The sequence below is a fragment of the Microchirus variegatus genome (assembly GCF_963457635.1).
Source record: "Microchirus variegatus genome assembly, chromosome: 13".
NCBI classification, from domain to species: domain Eukaryota; kingdom Metazoa; phylum Chordata; class Actinopteri; order Pleuronectiformes; family Soleidae; genus Microchirus; species Microchirus variegatus.
Genome location: NC_139814.1, coordinates 5,012,512 through 5,035,026, shown reverse-complemented (window position 1 = coordinate 5,035,026; position 22,515 = coordinate 5,012,512).

Here is a 22,515-nt window from a genome sequence, read left to right as displayed (position 1 = left end):
TTTTGGGGTTTTTTTTTGAAAAAAAAGTCAAGTCACTAAGTGCATCAGGGCAAATGGATCGTTTCCTTCGTCTCACCTGATATCCTGCTGTGTGATCCACGGTGTCCAAACGTTTGTTTCCAGCGACTGGACGACATGGATGAACTCCTGCAGCTTTAATTCTTTAAAAACAACCCAAAAACATCAAAAGTTAAGTCACTGCCTAAGTGCATGGATCGCTTTCCTGATTTTCAAAAATTCATTAAAAATATTCCTCAAGAAATATGCAAATATATTCAACGGATTCTTGTTCAGGGCATGCTTGACTATGACTGTGTACAATTTCAAGACATTCCAAGATACTTTTGGGGTCTTTTTTGACGAAAAAGTTAAGTCACTGCCTAAGTGCATGGATCGCTTTCCTGATTTTCAAAAATTCATTAAAAATATTCCTTAAGCGATATGCAAATATTTTCAACGGATTCTTGTTCAGGGCGTCGTTGACTATGACTGAGTACAATTTCAAGACATTCCAACATACTTGGAATGTCCAAGTGCATGGATCGCTTTCCGGATTTTCAAAAATTCATTAAAAATATTCTTCAAGAGATATGCAAATATATTCAACGGATTCTTATTCAGGGCATGCTTGACTATGACTGTGTACAATTTCAAGACATTCCAATTTACTTTTGGGGTTTTTTTTGAAAAAAAAGTCAAGTCACTAAGTGCATCAGGGCAAATGGATCGTTTCCTTCGTCTCACCTGATATCCTGCTGTGTGATCCACGGTGTCCAAACGTTTGTTTCCAGCGACTGGGCGACATGGATGAACTCCTGCAGCTTTAATGCTTAAAAAAAAAAAAAAAAAACATCAAAAGTTAAGTCACTGCCTAAGTGCATGGATCGCTTTCCTAATTTTCAAAAATTCATTAAAAATATTCCTTAAGAGATATGCAAATATTTTCAATTGATTCTTGTTCAGGGCGTCGTTGACTATGACTGAGTACAATTTCAAGACATTCCAACATACTTGGAATGTCCAAGTGCATGGATCGCTTTTCGGATTTTCAAAAATTCATTAAAAATATTCTTCAAGAGATATGCAAATATATTCAACGGATTCTTGTTCAGGGCATGCTTGACTATGACTGTGTACAATTTCAAGACATTCCAGGATACTTTTGGGGTCTTTTTTGAATAAAAAGTTAAGTCACTGCCTAAGTGCATGGATCGCTTTCCTGATTTTCAAAAATTCATTAAAAATATTCCTTAAGCGATATGCAAATATTTTCAACGGATTCTTGTTCAGGGCGTCGTTGACTATGACTGAGTACAATTTCAAAACATTCCAACATACTTGGAATGTCCAAGTGCATGGATCGCTTTCCTGATTTTCAAAAGTTCATTAAAAATATTCTTCAAGAGATATGCAAATATATTCAACGGATTCCTGTTCAGGGCATGCTTGACTATGACTGTGTACAATTTCAAGACATTCCAAGATACTTTTGGGGTCTTTTTTGAATAAAAAGTTAAGTCACTGCCTAAGTGCACAGACTTTCCTCATTTTCAAAAATTCATTAAAAATATTCCTTAAGAGATATGCAAATATTTTCAATTGATTCTTGTTCAGGGCGTCGTTGACTATGACCGAGTACAATTTCAAGACATTCCAACATACTTGGAATGTCCAAGTGCATGGATCGCTTTTCGGATTTTCAAAAATTCATTAAAAATATTCTTCAAGAGATATGCAAATATATTCAACGGATTCTTGTTCAGGGCATGCGTGACTATGACTGTGTACAATTTCAAGACATTCCAAGATACTTTTGGGGTCTTTTTTGACGAAAAAGTTAAGTCACTGCCTAAGTGCATGGATCGCTTTCCTGATTTTCAGAAATTCTTTAAAAATATTCCTTAAACGATATGCAAATATTTTCAACGGATTCTTGTTCAGGGCGTCGTTGACTATGACTGAGTACAATTTCAAGACATTCCAACATACTTGGAATGTCCAAGTGCATGGATCGCTTTCCTGATTTTCAAAAGTTCATTAAAAATATTCTTCAAGAGATATGCAAATATATTCAACGGATTCTTGTTCAGGGCATGCTTGACTATGACTGTGTACAATTTCAAGACATTCCAGGATACTTTTGGGGTCTTTTTTGAATAAAAAGTTAAGTCACTGCGTAAGTGCACAGACTTTCCTCATTTTCAAAAATTCATTAAAAATATTCCTTAAGAGATATGCAAATATTTTCAATTGATTCTTGTTCAGGGCGTCGTTGACTATGACTGAGTACAATTTCAAGACATTCCAACATACTTGGAATGTCCAAGTGCATGGATCGCTTTTCGGATTTTCAAAAATTCATTAAAAATATTCTTCAAGAGATATGCAAATATATTCAACGGATTCTTGTTCAGGGCATGCTTGACTATGACTGTGTACAATTTCAAGACATTCCAAGATACTTTTGGGGTCTTTTTTGACAAAAAAGTTAAGTCACTGCCTAAGTGCATGGATCGCTTTTCTGATTTTCAAAAATTCATTAAAAATATTCCTTAAGCGATATGCAAATATTTTCAACGGATTCTTGTTCAGGGCGTCGTTGACTATGACTGAGTACAATTTCAAAACATTCCAACATACTTGGAATGTCCAAGTGCATGGATCGCTTTCCTGATTTTCAAAAGTTCATTAAAAATATTCTTCAAGAGATATGCAAATATATTCAACGGATTCTTGTTCAGGGCATGCTTGACTATGACTGTGTACAATTTCAAGACATTCCAAGATACTTTTGGGGTCTTTTTTGAATAAAAAGTTAAGTCACTGCCTAAGTGCACAGACTTTCCTCATTTTCAAAAATTCATTAAAAATATTCCTTAAGAGATATGCAAATATTTTCAATGGATTCTTGTTCAGGGCGTTGTTGACTATGACTGAGTACAATTTCAAGACATTCCAACATACTTGGAATGTCCAAGTGCATGGATCGCTTTCCGGATTTTCAAAAATTCATTTAAAATATTCTTCAAGAGATATGCAAATATATTCAACGGATTCTTGTTCAGGGCATGCTTGACTATGACTGTGTACAATTTCAAGACATTCCAAGATACTTTTGGGGTCTTTTTTGACGAAAAAGTTAAGTCACTGCCTAAGTGCATGGATCGCTTTCCTGATTTTCAGAAATTCTTTAAAAATATTCCTTAAACGATATGCAAATATTTTCAACAGATTCTTGTTCAGGGCGTCGTTGACTATGACTGAGTACAATTTCAAGACATTCCAACATACTTGGAATGTCCAAGTGCATGGATCGCTTTCCTGATTTTCAAAAGTTCATTAAAAATATTCTTCAAGAGATATGCAAATATATTCAACGGATTCTTGTTCAGGGCATGCTTGACTATGACTGTGTACAATTTCAAGACATTCCAAGATACTTTTGGGGTCTTTTTTGAATAAAAAGTTAAGTCACTGCCTAAGTGCACAGACTTTCCTCATTTTCAAAAATACATTAAAAATATTCCTTAAGAGATATGCAAATATTTTCAATTGATTCTTGTTCAGGGCGTCGTTGACTATGACTGAGTACAATTTAAAGACATTCCAACATACTTGGAATGTCCAAGTGCATGGATCGCTTTTCGGATTTTCAAAAATTCATTAAAAATATTCTTCAAGAGATATGCAAATATATTCAACGGATTCTTGTTCAGGGCATGCTTGACTATGACTGTGTACAATTTCAAGACATTCCAGGATACTTTTGGGGTCTTTTTTGAATAAAAAGTTAAGTCACTGCCTAAGTGCATGGATCGCTTTCCTGATTTTCAAAAATTCATTAAAAATATTCCTTAAGCGATATGCAAATATTTTCAACGGATTCTTGTTCAGGGCGTCGTTGACTATGACTGAGTACAATTTCAAAACATTCCAACATACTTGGAATGGCCAAGTGCATGGATCGCTTTCCTGATTTTCAAAAGTTCATTAAAAATATTCTTCAAGAGATATGCAAATATATTCAACGGATTCTTGTTCAGGGCATGCTTGACTATGACTGTGTACAATTTCAAGACATTCCAAGATACTTTTGGGGTCTTTTTTGAATAAAAAGTTAAGTCACTGCCTAAGTGCACAGACTTTCCTCATTTTCAAAAATTCATTAAAAATATTCCTTAAGAGATATGCAAATATTTTCAATTGATTCTTGTTCAGGGCGTCGTTGACTATGACTGAGTACAATTTAAAGACATTCCAACATACTTGGAATGTCCAAGTGCATGGATCGCTTTTCGGATTTTCAAAAATTCATTAAAAATATTCTTCAAGAGATATGCAAATATATTCAACGGATTCTTGTTCAGGGCATGCTTGACTATGACTGTGTACAATTTCAAGACATTCCAAGATACTTTTGGGGTCTTTTTTGACAAAAAAGTTAAGTCACTGCCTAAGTGCATGGATCGCTTTCCTGATTTTCAAAAATTCATTAAAAATATTCCTTAAGCGATATGCAAATATTTTCAACGGATTCTTGTTCAGGGCGTCGTTGACTATGACTGAGTACAATTTCAAGACATTCCAACATACTTGGAATGTCCAAGTGCATGGATCGCTTTTCGGATTTTCAAAAATTCATTAAAAATATTCTTCAAGAGATATGCAAATATATTCAACGGATTCTTGTTCAGGGCATGCTTGACTATGACTGTGTACAATTTCAAGACATTCCAGGATACTTTTGGGGTCTTTTTTGAATAAAAAGTTAAGTCACTGCCTAAGTGCATGGATCGCTTTCCTGATTTTCAAAAATTCATTAAAAATATTCCTTAAGCGATATGCAAATATTTTCAACGGATTCTTGTTCAGGGCGTCGTTGACTATGACTGAGTACAATTTCAAAACATTCCAACATACTTGGAATGGCCAAGTGCATGGATCGCTTTCCTGATTTTCAAAAGTTCATTAAAAATATTCTTCAAGAGATATGCAAATATATTCAACGGATTCTTGTTCAGGGCATGCTTGACTATGACTGTGTACAATTTCAAGACATTCCAAGATACTTTTGGGGTCTTTTTTGAATAAAAAGTTAAGTCACTGCCTAAGTGCACAGACTTTCCTCATTTTCAAAAATTCATTAAAAATATTCCTTAAGAGATATGCAAATATTTTCAATTGATTCTTGTTCAGGGCGTCGTTGACTATGACTGAGTACAATTTAAAGACATTCCAACATACTTGGAATGTCCAAGTGCATGGATCGCTTTTCGGATTTTCAAAAATTCATTAAAAATATTCTTCAAGAGATATGCAAATATATTCAACGGATTCTTGTTCAGGGCATGCTTGACTATGACTGTGTACAATTTCAAGACATTCCAAGATACTTTTGGGGTCTTTTTTGACAAAAAAGTTAAGTCACTGCCTAAGTGCATGGATCGCTTTCCTGATTTTCAAAAATTCATTAAAAATATTCCTTAAGCGATATGCAAATATTTTCAACGGATTCTTGTTCAGGGCGTCGTTGACTATGACTGAGTACAATTTCAAGACATTCCAACATACTTGGAATGTCCAAGTGCATGGATCGCTTTTCGGATTTTCAAAAATTCATTAAAAATATTCTTCAAGAGATATGCAAATATATTCAACGGATTCTTGTTCAGGGCATGCTTGACTATGACTGTGTACAATTTCAAGACATTCCAAGATACTTTTGGGGTCTTTTTTGACGAAAAAGTTAAGTCACTGCCTAAGTGCATGGATCGCTTTCCTGATTTTCAGAAATTCTTTAAAAATATTCCTTAAACGATATGCAAATATTTTCAACGGATTCTTGTTCAGGGCGTCGTTGACTATGACTGAGTACAATTTCAAGACATTCCAACATACTTGGAATGTCCAAGTGCATGGATCGCTTTCCTGATTTTCAAAAGTTCATTAAAAATATTCTTCAAGAGATATGCAAATATATTCAACGGATTCTTGTTCAGGGCATGCTTGACTATGACTGTGTACAATTTCAAGACATTCCAAGATACTTTTGGGGTCTTTTTTGAATAAAAAGTTAAGTCACTGCCTAAGTGCACAGACTTTCCTCATTTTCAAAAATTCATTAAAAATATTCCTTAAGAGATATGCAAATATTTTCAATTGATTCTTGTTCAGGGCGTCGTTGACTATGACTGAGTACAATTTCAAGACATTCCAACATACTTGGAATGTCCAAGTGCATGGATCGCTTTTCGGATTTTCAAAAATTCATTAAAAATATTCTTCAAGAGATATGCAAATATATTCAACGGATTCTTGTTCAGGGCATGCTTGACTATGACTGTGTACAATTTCAAGACATTCCAAGATACTTTTGGGGTCTTTTTTGACAAAAAAGTTAAGTCACTGCCTAAGTGCATGGATCGCTTTTCTGATTTTCAAAAATTCATTAAAAATATTCCTTAAGCGATATGCAAATATTTTCAACGGATTCTTGTTCAGGGCGTCGTTGACTATGACTGAGTACAATTTCAAAACATTCCAACATACTTGGAATGTCCAAGTGCATGGATCGCTTTCCTGATTTTCAAAAGTTCATTAAAAATATTCTTCAAGAGATATGCAAATATATTCAACGGATTCTTGTTCAGGGCATGCTTGACTATGACTGTGTACAATTTCAAGACATTCCAAGATACCTTTGGGGTCTTTTTTGAATAAAAAGTTAAGTCACTGCCTAAGTGCACAGACTTTCCTCATTTTCAAAAATTCATTAAAAATATTCCTTAAGAGATATGCAAATATTTTCAATGGATTCTTGTTCAGGGCGTTGTTGACTATGACTGAGTACAATTTCAAGACATTCCAACATACTTGGAATGTCCAAGTGCATGGATCGCTTTCCGGATTTTCAAAAATTCATTAAAAATATTCTTCAAGAGATATGCAAATATATTCAACGGATTCTTGTTCAGGGCATGCTTGACTATGACTGTGTACAATTTCAAGACATTCCAAGATACTTTTGGGGTCTTTTTTGACGAAAAAGTTAAGTCACTGCCTAAGTGCATGGATCGCTTTCCTGATTTTCAGAAATTCTTTAAAAATATTCCTTAAACGATATGCAAATATTTTCAACGGATTCTTGTTCAGGGCGTCGTTGACTATGACTGAGTACAATTTCAAGACATTCCAACATACTTGGAATGTCCAAGTGCATGGATCGCTTTCCTGATTTTCAAAAGTTCATTAAAAATATTCTTCAAGAGATATGCAAATATATTCAACGGATTCTTGTTCAGGGCATGCTTGACTATGACTGTGTACAATTTCAAGACATTCCAAGATACCTTTGGGGTCTTTTTTGGATAAAAAGTTAAGTCACTGCCTAAGTGCACAGACTTTCATCATTTTCAAAAATTCATTAAAAATATTCCTTAAGAGATATGCAAATATTTTCAATGGATTCTTGTTCAGGGCGTCGTTGACTATGACCGAGTACAATTTCAAGACATTCCAACATACTTGGAATGTCCAAGTGCATGGATCGCTTTTCGGATTTTCAAAAATTCATTAAAAATATTCTTCAAGAGATATGCAAATATATTCAACGGATTCTTGTTCAGGGCATGCTTGACTATGACTGTGTACAATTTCAAGACATTCCAAGATACTTTTGGGGTCTTTTTTGACGAAAAAGTTAAGTCACTGCCTAAGTGCATGGATCGCTTTCCTGATTTTCAGAAATTCTTTAAAAATATTCCTTAAACGATATGCAAATATTTTCAACGGATTCTTGTTCAGGGCGTCGTTGACTATGACTGAGTACAATTTCAAGACATTCCAACATACTTGGAATGTCCAAGTGCATGGATCGCTTTCCTGATTTTCAAAAGTTCATTAAAAATATTCTTCAAGAGATATGCAAATATATTCAACGGATTCTTGTTCAGGGCATGCTTGACTATGACTGTGTACAATTTCAAGACATTCCAGGATACTTTTGGGGTCTTTTTTGAATAAAAAGTTAAGTCACTGCCTAAGTGCACAGACTTTCCTCATTTTCAAAAATTCATTAAAAATATTCCTTAAGAGATATGCAAATATTTTCAATTGATTCTTGTTCAGGGCGTCGTTGACTATGACTGAGTACAATTTCAAGACATTCCAACATACTTGGAATGTCCAAGTGCATGGATCGCTTTTCGGATTTTCAAAAATTCATTAAAAATATTCTTCAAGAGATATGCAAATATATTCAACGGATTCTTGTTCAGGGCATGCTTGACTATGACTGTGTACAATTTCAAGACATTCCAAGATACTTTTGGGGTCTTTTTTGACAAAAAAGTTAAGTCACTGCCTAAGTGCATGAATCGCTTTCCTGATTTTCAAAAATTCATTAAAAATATTCCTTAAGCGATATGCAAATATTTTCAACGGATTCTTGTTCAGGGCGTCGTTGACTATGACTGAGTACAATTTCAAGACATTCCAACATACTTGGAATGTCCAAGTGCATGGATCGCTTTCCGGATTTTCAAAAATTCATTAAAAATATTCTTCAAGAGATATGCAAATATATTCAACGGATTCTTGTTCAGGGCATGCTTGACTATGACTGTGTACAATTTCAAGACATTCCAAGATACTTTTGGGGTCTTTTTTGACGAAAAAGTTAAGTCACTGCCTAAGTGCATGGATCGCTTTCCTGATTTTCAGAAATTCTTTAAAAATATTCCTTAAACGATATGCAAATATTTTCAACGGATTCTTGTTCAGGGCGTCGTTGACTATGACTGAGTACAATTTCAAGACATTCCAACATACTTGGAATGTCCAAGTGCATGGATCGCTTTCCTGATTTTCAAAAGTTCATTAAAAATATTCTTCAAGAGATATGCAAATATATTCAACGGATTCTTGTTCAGGGCATGCTTGACTATGACTGTGTACAATTTCAAGACATTCCAAGATACCTTTGGGGTCTTTTTTGGATAAAAAGTTAAGTCACTGCCTAAGTGCACAGACTTTCATCATTTTCAAAAATTCATTAAAAATATTCCTTAAGAGATATGCAAATATTTTCAATGGATTCTTGTTCAGGGCGTCGTTGACTATGACCGAGTACAATTTCAAGACATTCCAACATACTTGGAATGTCCAAGTGCATGGATCGCTTTTCGGATTTTCAAAAATTCATTAAAAATATTCTTCAAGAGATATGCAAATATATTCAACGGATTCTTGTTCAGGGCATGCTTGACTATGACTGTGTACAATTTCAAGACATTCCAAGATACTTTTGGGGTCTTTTTTGACAAAAAAGTTAAGTCACTGCCTAAGTGCATGGATCGCTTTCCTGATTTTCAGAAATTCTTTAAAAATATTCCTTAAACGATATGCAAATATTTTCAACGGATTCTTGTTCAGGGCGTCGTTGACTATGACTGAGTACAATTTCAAGACATTCCAACATACTTGGAATGTCCAAGTGCATGGATCGCTTTCCTGATTTTCAAAAGTTCATTAAAAATATTCTTCAAGAGATATGCAAATATATTCAACGGATTCTTGTTCAGGGCATGCTTGACTATGACTGTGTACAATTTCAAGACATTCCAAGATACTTTTGGGGTCTTTTTTGAATAAAAAGTTAAGTCACTGCCTAAGTGCACAGACTTTCCTCATTTTCAAAAATTCATTAAAAATATTCCTTAAGAGATATGCAAATATTTTCAATTGATTCTTGTTCAGGGCGTCGTTGACTATGACTGAGTACAATTTCAAGACATTCCAACATACTTGGAATGTCCAAGTGCATGGATCGCTTTTCGGATTTTCAAAAATTCATTAAAAATATTCTTCAAGAGATATGCAAATATATTCAACGGATTCTTGTTCAGGGCATGCTTGACTATGACTGTGTACAATTTCAAGACATTCCAATATACTTTTGGGGTCTTTTTTGACAAAAAAGTTAAGTCACTGCCTAAGTGCATGGATCGCTTTCCTGATTTTCAAAAATTCATTAAAAATATTCCTTAAGCGATATGCAAATATTTTCAATTGATTCTTGTTCAGGGCGTCGTTGACTATGACTGAGTACAATTTCAAGACATTCCAACATACTTGGAATGTCCAAGTGCATGGATCGCTTTTCGGATTTTCAAAAATTCATTAAAAATATTCTTCAAGAGATATGCAAATATATTCAACGGATTCTTGTTCAGGGCATGCTTGACTATGACTGTGTACAATTTCAAGACATTCCAAGATACTTTTGGGGTCTTTTTTGACAAAAAAGTTAAGTCACTGCCTAAGTGCATGAATCGCTTTCCTGATTTTCAAAAATTCATTAAAAATATTCCTTAAGCGATATGCAAATATTTTCAACGGATTCTTGTTCAGGGCGTCGTTGACTATGACTGAGTACAATTTCAAGACATTCCAACATACTTGGAATGTCCAAGTGCATGGATCGCTTTTCGGATTTTCAAAAATTCATTAAAAATATTCTTCAAGAGATATGCAAATATATTCAACGGATTCTTGTTCAGGGCATGCTTGACTATGACTGTGTACAATTTCAAGACATTCCAAGATACTTTTGGGGTCTTTTTTGACGAAAAAGTTAAGTCACTGCCTAAGTGCATGGATCGCTTTCCTGATTTTCAAAAATTCATTAAAAATATTCCTTAAGCGATATGCAAATATTTTCAACGGATTCTTGTTCAGGGCGTCGTTGACTATGACTGATTACAATTTCAAGACATTTCAACATACTTGGAATGTCCAAGTGCATGGATCGCTTTCCTGATTTTCAAAAGTTCATTAAAAATATTCTTCAAGAGATATGCAAATATATTCAACGGATTCTTGTTCAGGGCATGCTTGACTATGACTGTGTACAATTTCAAGACATTCCAAGATACTTTTGGGGTCTTTTTTGAATAAAAAGTTAAGTCACTGCCTAAGTGCACAGACTTTCATCATTTTCAAAAATTCATTAAAAATATTCCTTAAGAGATATGCAAATATTTTCAATGGATTCTTGTTCAGGGCGTCGTTGACTATGACCGAGTACAATTTAAAGACTTTCCAACATACTTGGAATGTCCAAGTGCATGGATCGCTTTCCGGATTTTCAAAAATTCATTAAAAATATTCTTCAAGAGATATGCAAATATATTCAACGGATTCTTGTTCAGGGCATGCTTGACTATGACTGTGTACAATTTCAAGACATTCCAAGATACTTTTGGGGTCTTTTTTGACGAAAAAGTTAAGTCACTGCCTAAGTGCATGGATCGCTTTCCTGAATTTCAGAAATTCTTTAAAAATATTCCTTAAACGATATGCAAATATTTTCAACGGATTCTTGTTCAGGGCGTCGTTGACTATGACTGAGTACAATTTCAAGACATTCCAACATACTTGGAATGTCCAAGTGCATGGATCGCTTTTCGGATTTTCAAAAATTCATTAAAAATATTCTTCAAGAGATATGCAAATATATTCAACGGATTCTTGTTCAGGGCATGCTTGACTATGACTGTGTACAATTTCAAGACATTCCAAGATACTTTTGGGGTCTTTTTTGACAAAAAAGTTAAGTCACTGCCTAAGTGCATGGATCGCTTTCCTGATTTTCAAAAATTCATTAAAAATATTCCTTAAGCGATATGCAAATATTTTCAACGGATTCTTGTTCAGGGCGTCGTTGACTATGACTGAGTACAATTTCAAGACATTCCAACATACTTGGAATGTCCAAGTGCATGGATCGCTTTCCTGATTTTCAAAAGTTCATTAAAAATATTCTTCAAGAGATATGCAAATATATTCAACGGATTCTTGTTCAGGGCATGCCTGACTATGACTGTGTACAATTTCAAGACATTCCAAGATACTTTTGGGGTCTTTTTTGAATAAAAAGTTAAGTCACTGCCTAAGTGCACAGACTTTCCTCATTTTCAAAAATTCATTAAAAATATTCCTTAAGAGATATGCAAATATTTTCAATTGATTCTTGTTCAGGGCGTCGTTGACTATGACTGAGTACAATTTCAAGACATTCCAACATACTTGGAATGTCCAAGTGCATCGATTGCTTTTCGGATTTTCAAAAATTCATTAAAAATATTCTTCAAGAGATATGCAAATATATTCAACGGATTCTTGTTCAGGGCATGCTTGACTATGACTGTGTACAATTTCAAGACATTCCAAGATACTTTTGGGGTCTTTTTTGACAAAAAAGTTAAGTCACTGCCTAAGTGCATGGATCGCTTTCCTGATTTTCAAAAATTCATTAAAAATATTCCTTAAGCGATATGCAAATATTTTCAACGGATTCTTGTTCAGGGCGTCGTTGACTATGACTGAGTACAATTTCAAGACATTCCAACATACTTGGAATGTCCAAGTGCATGGATCGCTTTCCTGATTTTCAAAAGTTCATTAAAAATATTCTTCAAGAGATATGCAAATATATTCAACGGATTCTTGTTCAGGGCATGCTTGACTATGACTGTGTACAATTTCAAGACATTCCAAGATACTTTTGGGGTCTTTTTTGAATAAAAAGTTAAGTCACTGCCTAAGTGCACAGACTTTCCTCATTTTCAAAAATTCATTAAAAATATTCCTTAAGAGATATGCAAATATTTTCAATTGATTCTTGTTCAGGGCGTCGTTGACTATGACTGAGTACAATTTCAAGACATTCCAACATACTTGGAATGTCCAAGTGCATGGATCGCTTTTCGGATTTTCATAAATTCATTAAAAATATTCTTCAAGAGATATGCAAATATATTCAACGGATTCTTGTTCAGGGCATGCTTGACTATGACTGTGTACAATTTCAAGACATTCCAATTTACTTTTGGGGTTTTTTTAAAAAAAAAAGTCAAGTCACTAAGTGCATCAGGGCAAATGGATCGTTTCCTTCGTCTCACCTGATATCCTGCTGTGTGATCCACGGTGTCCAAACGTTTGTTTCCAGCGACTGGACGACATGGATGAACTCCTGCAGCTTTAATTCTTTAAAAACAACCCAAAAACATCAAAAGTTAAGTCACTGCCTAAGTGCATGGATCGCTTTCCTGATTTTCAAAAATTCATTAAAAATATTCCTCAAGAGATATGCAAATATATTCAACGGATTCTTGTTCAGGGCGTCGTTGACTATGACTGAGTACAATTTCAAGACATTCCAACATACTTGGAATGTCCAAGTGCATGGATCGCTTTTCGGATTTTCAAAAATTCATTAAAAATATTATTTAAGAGATATGCAAATATATTCAACGGATTCTTGTTCAGGGCATGCTTGACTATGACTGTGTACAATTTCAAGACATTCCAAGATACTTTTGGGGTCTTTTTTGAATAAAAAGTTAAGTCACTGCCTAAGTGCATGGATCGCTTTCCTGATTTTCAAAAATTCATTAAAAATATTCCTTAAGCGATATGCAAATATTTTCAACGGATTCTTGTTCAGGGTGTCGTTGACTATGACTGAGTACAATTTCAAAACATTCCAACATACTTGGAATGTCCAAGTGCATGGATCGCTTTTCGGATTTTCAAAAATTCATTAAAAATATTCTTCAAGAGATATGCAAATATATTCAACGGATTCTTGTTCAGGGCATGCTTGACTATGACTGTGTACAATTTCAAGACATTCCAAGATACTTTTGGGGTCTTTTTTGACAAAAAAGTTAAGTCACTGCCTAAGTGCATGGATCGCTTTCCTGATTTTCAAAAATTCATTAAAAATATTCCTTAAGCGATATGCAAATATTTTCAACGGATTCTTGTTCAGGGCGTCGTTGACTATGACTGAGTACAATTTCAAGACATTCCAACATACTTGGAATGTCCAAGTGCATGGATCGCTTTCCTGATTTTCAAAAGTTCATTAAAAATATTCTTCAAGAGATATGCAAATATATTCAACGGATTCTTGTTCAGGGCATGCTTGACTATGACTGTGTACAATTTCAAGACATTCCAAGATACTTTTGGGGTCTTTTTTGAATAAAAAGTTAAGTCACTGCCTAAGTGCACAGACTTTCCTCATTTTCAAAAATTCATTAAAAATATTCCTTAAGAGATATGCAAATATTTTCAATTGATTCTTGTTCAGGGCGTCGTTGACTATGACTGAGTACAATTTCAAGACATTCCAACATACTTGGAATGTCCAAGTGCATGGATCGCTTTTCGGATTTTCATAAATTCATTAAAAATATTCTTCAAGAGATATGCAAATATATTCAACGGATTCTTGTTCAGGGCATGCTTGACTATGACTGTGTACAATTTCAAGACATTCCAATTTACTTTTGGGGTTTTTTTTAAAAAAAAAGTCAAGTCACTAAGTGCATCAGGGCAAATGGATCGTTTCCTTCGTCTCACCTGATATCCTGCTGTGTGATCCACGGTGTCCAAACGTTTGTTTCCAGCGACTGGACGACATGGATGAACTCCTGCAGCTTTAATTCTTTAAAAACAACCCAAAAACATCAAAAGTTAAGTCACTGCCTAAGTGCATGGATCGCTTTCCTGATTTTCAAAAATTCATTAAAAATATTCCTCAAGAGATATGCAAATATATTCAACGGATTCTTGTTCAGGGCGTCGTTGACTATGACTGAGTACAATTTCAAGACATTCCAACATACTTGGAATGTCCAAGTGCATGGATCGCTTTTCGGATTTTCAAAAATTCATTAAAAATATTATTCAAGAGATATGCAAATATATTCAACGGATTCTTGTTCAGGGCATGCTTGACTATGACTGTGTACAATTTCAAGACATTCCAAGATACTTTTGGGGTCTTTTTTGAATAAAAAGTTAAGTCACTGCCTGTGCATGGATCGCTTTCCTGATTTTCAAAAATTCATTAAAAATATTCCTTAAGCGATATGCAAATATTTTCAACGGATTCTTGTTCAGGGCGTCGTTGACTATGACTGAGTACAATTTCAAAACATTCCAACATACTTGGAATGTCCAAGTGCATGGATCGCTTTTCGGATTTTCAAAAATTCATTAAAAATATTCTTCAAGAGATATGCAAATATATTCAACGGATTCTTGTTCAGGGCATGCTTGACTATGACTGTGTACAATTTCAAGACATTCCAAGATACTTTTGGGGTCTTTTTTGACAAAAAAGTTAAGTCACTGCCTAAGTGCATGGATCGCTTTCCTGATTTTCAAAAATTCATTAAAAATATTCCTTAAGCGATATGCAAATATTTTCAACGGATTCTTGTTCAGGGCGTCGTTGACTATGACTGAGTACAATTTCAAGACATTCCAACATACTTGGAATGTCCAAGTGCATGGATCGCTTTCCTGATTTTCAAAAGTTCATTAAAAATATTCTTCAAGAGATATGCAAATATATTCAACGGATTCTTGTTCAGGGCATGCTTGACTATGACTGTGTACAATTTCAAGACATTCCAAGATACTTTTGGGGTCTTTTTTGGATAAAAAGTTAAGTCACTGCCTAAGTGCACAGACTTTCATCATTTTCAAAAATTCATTAAAAATATTCCTTAAGAGATATGCAAATATTTTCAATGGATTCTTGTTCAGGGCGTCGTTGACTATGACCGAGTACAATTTCAAGACATTCCAACATACTTGGAATGTCCAAGTGCATGGATCGCTTTTCGGATTTTCAAAAATTCATTAAAAATATTCTTCAAGAGATATGCAAATATATTCAACGGATTCTTGTTCAGGGCATGCTTGACTATGACTGTGTACAATTTCAAGACATTCCAAGATACTTTTGGGGTCTTTTTTGACAAAAAAGTTAAGTCACTGCCTAAGTGCATGGATCGCTTTTCTGATTTTCAAAATTTCATTAAAAATATTCCTTAAGCGATATGCAAATATTTTCAACTGATTCTTGTTCAGGGCGTCGTTGACTATGACTGAGTACAATTTCAAGACATTCCAACATACTTGGAATGTCCAAGTGCATGGATCGCTTTCCTGATTTTCAAAAGTTCATTAAAAATATTCTTCAAGAGATATGCAAATATATTCAACGGATTCTTGTTCAGGGCATGCTTGACTATGACTGTGTACAATTTCAAGACATTCCAAGATACTTTTGGGGTCTTTTTTGAATAAAAAGTTAAGTCACTGCCTAAGTGCACAGACTTTCCTCATTTTCAAAAATTCATTAAAAATATTCCTTAAGAGATATGCAAATATTTTCAATTGATTCTTGTTCAGGGCGTCGTTGACTATGACTGAGTACAATTTCAAGACATTCCAACATACTTGGAATGTCCAAGTGCATGGATCGCTTTTCGGATTTTCAAAAATTCATTAAAAATATTCTTCAAGAGATATGCAAATATATTCAACGGATTCTTGTTCAGGGCATGCTTGACTATGACTGTGTACAATTTCAAGACATTCCTAAGTACTTTTGGGGTCTTTTTTGACAAAAAAGTTAAGTCACTGCCTAAGTGCATGGATCGCTTTCCTGATTTTCAAAAATTCATTAAAAATATTCCTTAAGCGATATGCAAATATTTTCAACGGATTCTTGTTCAGGGCGTCGTTGACTATGACTGAGTACAATTTCAAGACATTCCAACATACTTGGAATGTCCAAGTGCATGGATCGCTTTCCTGATTTTCAAAAGTTCATTAAAAATATTCTTCAAGAGATATGCAAATATATTCAACGGATTCTTGTTCAGGGCATGCTTGACTATGACTGTGTACAATTTCAAGACATTCCAAGATACTTTTGGGGTCTTTTTTGAATAAAAAGTTAAGTCACTGCCTAAGTGCACAGACTTTCATCATTTTCAAAAATTCATTAAAAATATTCCTTAAGAGATATGCAAATATTTTCAATGGATTCTTGTTCAGGGCGTCGTTGACTATGACGGAGTACAATTTCAAGACATTCCAACATACTTGGAATGTCCAAGTGCATGGATCGCTTTCCGGATTTTCAAAAATTCATTAAAAATATTCTTCAGGAGATATGCAAATATATTCAACGGATTCTTGTTCAGGGCATGCTTGACTATGACTGTGTACAATTTCAAGACATTCCAAGATACTTTTGGGGTCTTTTTTGACGAAAAAGTTAAGTCACTGCCTAAGTGCATGGATCGCTTTCCTGATTTTCAGAAATTCTTTAAAAATATTCCTTAAACGATATGCAAATATTTTCAACGGATTCTTGTTCAGGGCGTCGTTGACTATGACTGAGTACAATTTCAAGACATTCCAACATACTTGGAATGTCCAAGTGCATGGATCGCTTTCCTGATTTTCAAAAGTTCATTAAAAATATTCTTCAAGAGATATGCAAATATATTCAACGGATTCTTGTTCAGGGCATGCTTGACTATGACTGTGTACAATTTCAAGACATTCCAAGATACTTTTGGGGTCTTTTTTGAATAAAAAGTTAAGTCACTGCCTAAGTGCACAGACTTTCCTCATTTTCAAAAATTCATTAAAAATATTCCTTAAGAGATATGCAAATATTTTCAATTGATTCTTGTTCAGGGCGTCGTTGACTATGACTGAGTACAATTTCAAGACATTCCAACATACTTGGAATGTCCAAGTGCATGGATCGCTTTTCGGATTTTCAAAAATTCATTAAAAATATTCCTCAAGAGATATGCAAATATATTCAACGGATTCTTGTTCAGGGCATGCTTGACTATGACTGTGTACAATTTCAAGACATTCCAAGATACTTTTGGGGTCTTTTTTGACAAAAAAGTTAAGTCACTGCCTAAGTGCATGGATCGCTTTCCTGATTTTCAAAAATTCATTAAAAATGTTCCTTAAGCGATATGCAAATATTTTCAACGGATTCTTGTTCAGGGCATCGTTGACTATGACTGAGTACAATTTCAAGACATTCCAACATACTTGGAATGTCCAAGTGTATGGATCGCTTTCCTGATTTTCAAAAGTTCATTAAAAATATTCTTCAAGAGATATGCAAATATATTCAACGGATTCTTGTTCAGGGCATGCTTGACTATGACTGTGTACAATTTCAAGACATTCCAAGATACTTTTGGGGTCTTTTTTGAATAAAAAGTTAAGTCACTGCCTAAGTGCACAGACTTTCCTCATTTTCAAAAATTCATTAAAAATATTCCTTAAGAGATATGCAAATATTTTCAATTGATTCTTGTTCAGGGCGTCGTTGACTATGACTGAGTACAATTTCAAGACATTCCAACATACTTGGAATGTCCAAGTGCATAAATCGCTTTTCGGATTTTCAAAAATTCATTAAAAATATTCTTCAAGAGATATGCAAATATATTCAACGGATTCTTGTTCAGGGCATGCTTGACTATGACTGTGTACAATTTCAAGACATTCCAAGATACTTTTGGGGTCTTTTTTGACGAAAAAGTTAAGTCACTGCCTAAGTGCATGGATCGCTTTCCTGATTTTCAGAAATTCTTTAAAAATATTCCTTAAACGATATGCAAATATTTTCAACGGATTCTTGTTCAGGGCGTCGTTGACTATGACTGAGTACAATTTCAAGACATTCCAACATACTTGGAATGTCCAAGTGCATGGATCGCTTTCCTGATTTTCAAAAGTTCATTAAAAATATTCTTCAAGAGATATGCAAATATATTCAACGGATTCTTGTTCAGGGCATGCTTGACTATGACTGTGTACAATTTCAAGACATTCCAAGATACTTTTGGGGTCTTTTTTGAATGAAAAGTTAAGTCACTGCCTAAGTGCATGGATCGCTTTCCTGATTTTCAGAAATTCTTTAAAAATATTCCTTAAACGATATGCAAATATTTTCAACGGATTCTTGTTCAGGGCGTCGTTGACTATGACTGAGTACAATTTCAAGACATTCCAACATACTTGGAATGTCCAAGTGCATGGATCGCTTTCCTGATTTTCAAAAGTTCATTAAAAATATTCTTCAAGAGATATGCAAATATATTCAACGGATTCTTGTTCAGGGCATGCTTGACTATGACTGTGTACAATTTCAAGATATTCCAAGATACCTTTGGGGTCTTTTTTGAATAAAAAGTTAAGTCACTGCCTAAGTGCACAGACTTTCATCATTTTCAAAAATTCATTAAAAATATTCCTTAAGAGATATGCAAATATTTTCAATGGATTCTTGTTCAGGGCGTCGTTGACTATGACCGAGTACAATTTCAAGACATTCCAACATACTTGGAATGTCCAAGTGCATGGATCGCTTTCCGGATTTTCAAAAATTCATTAAAAATATTCTTCAAGAGATATGCAAATATATTCAACGGATTCTTGTTCAGGGCATTCTTGACTATGACTGTGTACAATTTCAAGACATTCCAAGATACTTTTGGGGTCTTTTTTGACGAAAAAGTTAAGTCACTGCCTAAGTGCATGGATCGCTTTCCTGATTTTCAGAAATTCTTTAAAAATATTCCTTAAACGATATGCAAATATTTTCAACGGATTCTTGTTCAGGGCGTCGTTGACTATGACTGAGTACAATTTCAAGACATTCCAACATACTTGGAATGTCCAAGTGCATGGATCGCTTTCCTGATTTTCAAAAGTTCATTAAAAATATTCTTCAAGAGATATGCAAATATATTCAACGGATTCTTGTTCAGGGCATGCTTGACTATGACTGTGTACAATTTCAAGACATTCCAAGATACTTTTGGGGTCTTTTTTGAATAAAAAGTTAAGTCACTGCCTAAGTGCACAGACTTTCCTCATTTTCAAAAATTCATTAAAAATATTCCTTAAGCGATATGCAAATATTTTCAATTGATTCTTGTTCAGGGCGTCGTTGACTATGACTGAGTACAATTTCAAGACATTCCAACATACTTGGAATGTCCAAGTGCATGGATCGCTTTTCGGATTTTCAAAATTTCATTAAAAATATTCTTCAAGAGATATGCAAATATATTCAACGGATTCTTGTTCAGGGCATGCTTGACTATGACTGTGTACAATTTCAAGACATTCCAAGATACTTTTGGGGTCTTTTTTGACAAAAAAGTTAAGTCACTGCCTAAGTGCATGGATCGCTTTCCTCATTTTCAGAAATTCATTAAAAATATTCCTTAAGCGATATGCAAATATTTTCAACGGATTCTTGTTCAGGGCGTCGTTGACTATGACTGAGTACAATTTCAAGACATTCCAACATACTTGGAATGTCCAAGTGCATGGATCGCTTTCCTGATTTTCAAAAGTTCATTAAAAATATTCTTCAAGAGATATGCAAATATATTCAACGGATTCTTGTTCAGGGCATGCTTGACTATGACTGTGTACAATTTCAAGACATTCCAAGATACCTTTGGGGTCTTTTTTGAATAAAAAGTTAAGTCACTGCCTAAGTGCACAGACTTTCATCATTTTCAAAAGTTCATTAAAAATATTCCTTAAGAGATATGCAAATATTTTCAATGGATTTTTGTTCAGGGCGTCGTTGACTATGACCGAGTACAATTTCAAGACATTCCAACATACTTGGAATGTCCAAGTGCATGGATCGCTTTCCTGATTTTCAAAAGTTAATTAAAAATATTCTTCAAGAGATATGCAAATATATTCAACGGATTCTTGTTCAGGGCATGCTTGACTATGACTGTGTACAATTTCAAGACATTCCAAGAAACTTTTGGGGTCTTTTTTGAATAAAAAGTTAAGTCACTGCCTAAGTGCATGGATCGCTTTCCTGATTTTCAAAAATTCATTAAAAATATTCCTTAAGCGATATGCAAATATTTTCAACGGATTCTTGTTCAGGGCGTCGTTGACTATGACTGAGTACAATTTCAAGACATTCCAACATACTTGGAATGTCCAAGTGCATGGATCGCTTTCCTGATTTTCAAAAGTTCATTAAAAATATTCTTCAAGAGATATGCAAATATATTCAACGGATTCTTGTTCAGGGCATGCTTGACTATGACTGTGTACAATTTCAAGACATTCCAAGATACCTTTGGGGTCTTTTTTGAATAAAAAGTTAAGTCACTGCCTAAGTGCACAGACTTTCATCATTTTCAAAAGTTCATTAAAAATATTCCTTAAGAGATATGCAAATATTTTCAATGGATTTTTGTTCAGGGCGTCGTTGACTATGACCGAGTACAATTTCAAGACATTCCAACATACTTGGAATGTCCAAGTGCATGGATCGCTTTCCTGATTTTCAAAAGTTAATTAAAAATATTCTTCAAGAGATATGCAAATATATTCAACGGATTCTTGTTCAGGGCATGCTTGACTATGACTGTGTACAATTTCAAGACATTCCAAGAAACTTTTGGGGTCTTTTTTGAATAAAAAGTTAAGTCACTGCCTAAGTGCATGGATCGCTTTCCTGATTTTCAAAAATTCATTAAAAATATTCCTTAAGCGATATGCAAATATTTTCAACGGATTCTTGTTCAGGGCGTCGTTGACTATGACTGAGTACAATTTCAAAACATTCCAACATACTTGGAATGTCCAAGTGCATGGATCGCTTTTCGGATTTTCAAAAATTCATTAAAAATATTCTTCAAGAGATATGCAAATATATTCAACGGATTCTTGTTCAGGGCATGCTTGACTATGACTGTGTACAATTTCAAGACATTCCAAGATACTTTTGGGGTCTTTTTTGACAAAAAAGTTAAGTCACTGCCTAAGTGCATGGATCGCTTTCCTGATTTTCAAAAATTCATTAAAAATATTCCTTAAGCGATATGCAAATATTTTCAACGGATTCTTGTTCAGGGCGTCGTTGACTATGACTGAGTACAATTTCAAGACATTCCAACATACTTGGAATGTCCAAGTGCATGGATCGCTTTCCTGATTTTCAAAAGTTCATTAAAAATATTCTTCAAGAGATATACAAATATATTCAACGGATTCTTGTTCAGGGCATGCTTGACTATGACTGTGTACAATTTCAAGACATTCCAAGATACTTTTGGGGTCTTTTTTGAATAAAAAGTTAAGTCACTGCCTAAGTGCACAGACTTTCCTCATTTTCAAAAATTCATTAAAAATATTCCTTAAGAGATATGCAAATATTTTCAATTGATTCTTGTTCAGGGCGTCGTTGACTATGACTGAGTACAATTTCAAGACATTCCAACATACTTGGAATGTCCAAGTGCATGGATCGCTTTTCGGATTTTCATAAATTCATTAAAAATATTCTTCAAGAGATATGCAAATATATTCAACGGATTCTTGTTCAGGGCATGCTTGACTATGACTGTGTACAATTTCAAGACATTCCAATTTACTTTTGGGGTTTTTTTAAAAAAAAAAGTCAAGTCACTAAGTGCATCAGGGCAAATGGATCGTTTCCTTCGTCTCACCTGATATCCTGCTGTGTGATCCACGGTGTCCAAACGTTTGTTTCCAGCGACTGGACGACATGGATGAACTCCTGCAGCTTTAATTCTTTAAAAACAACCCAAAAAC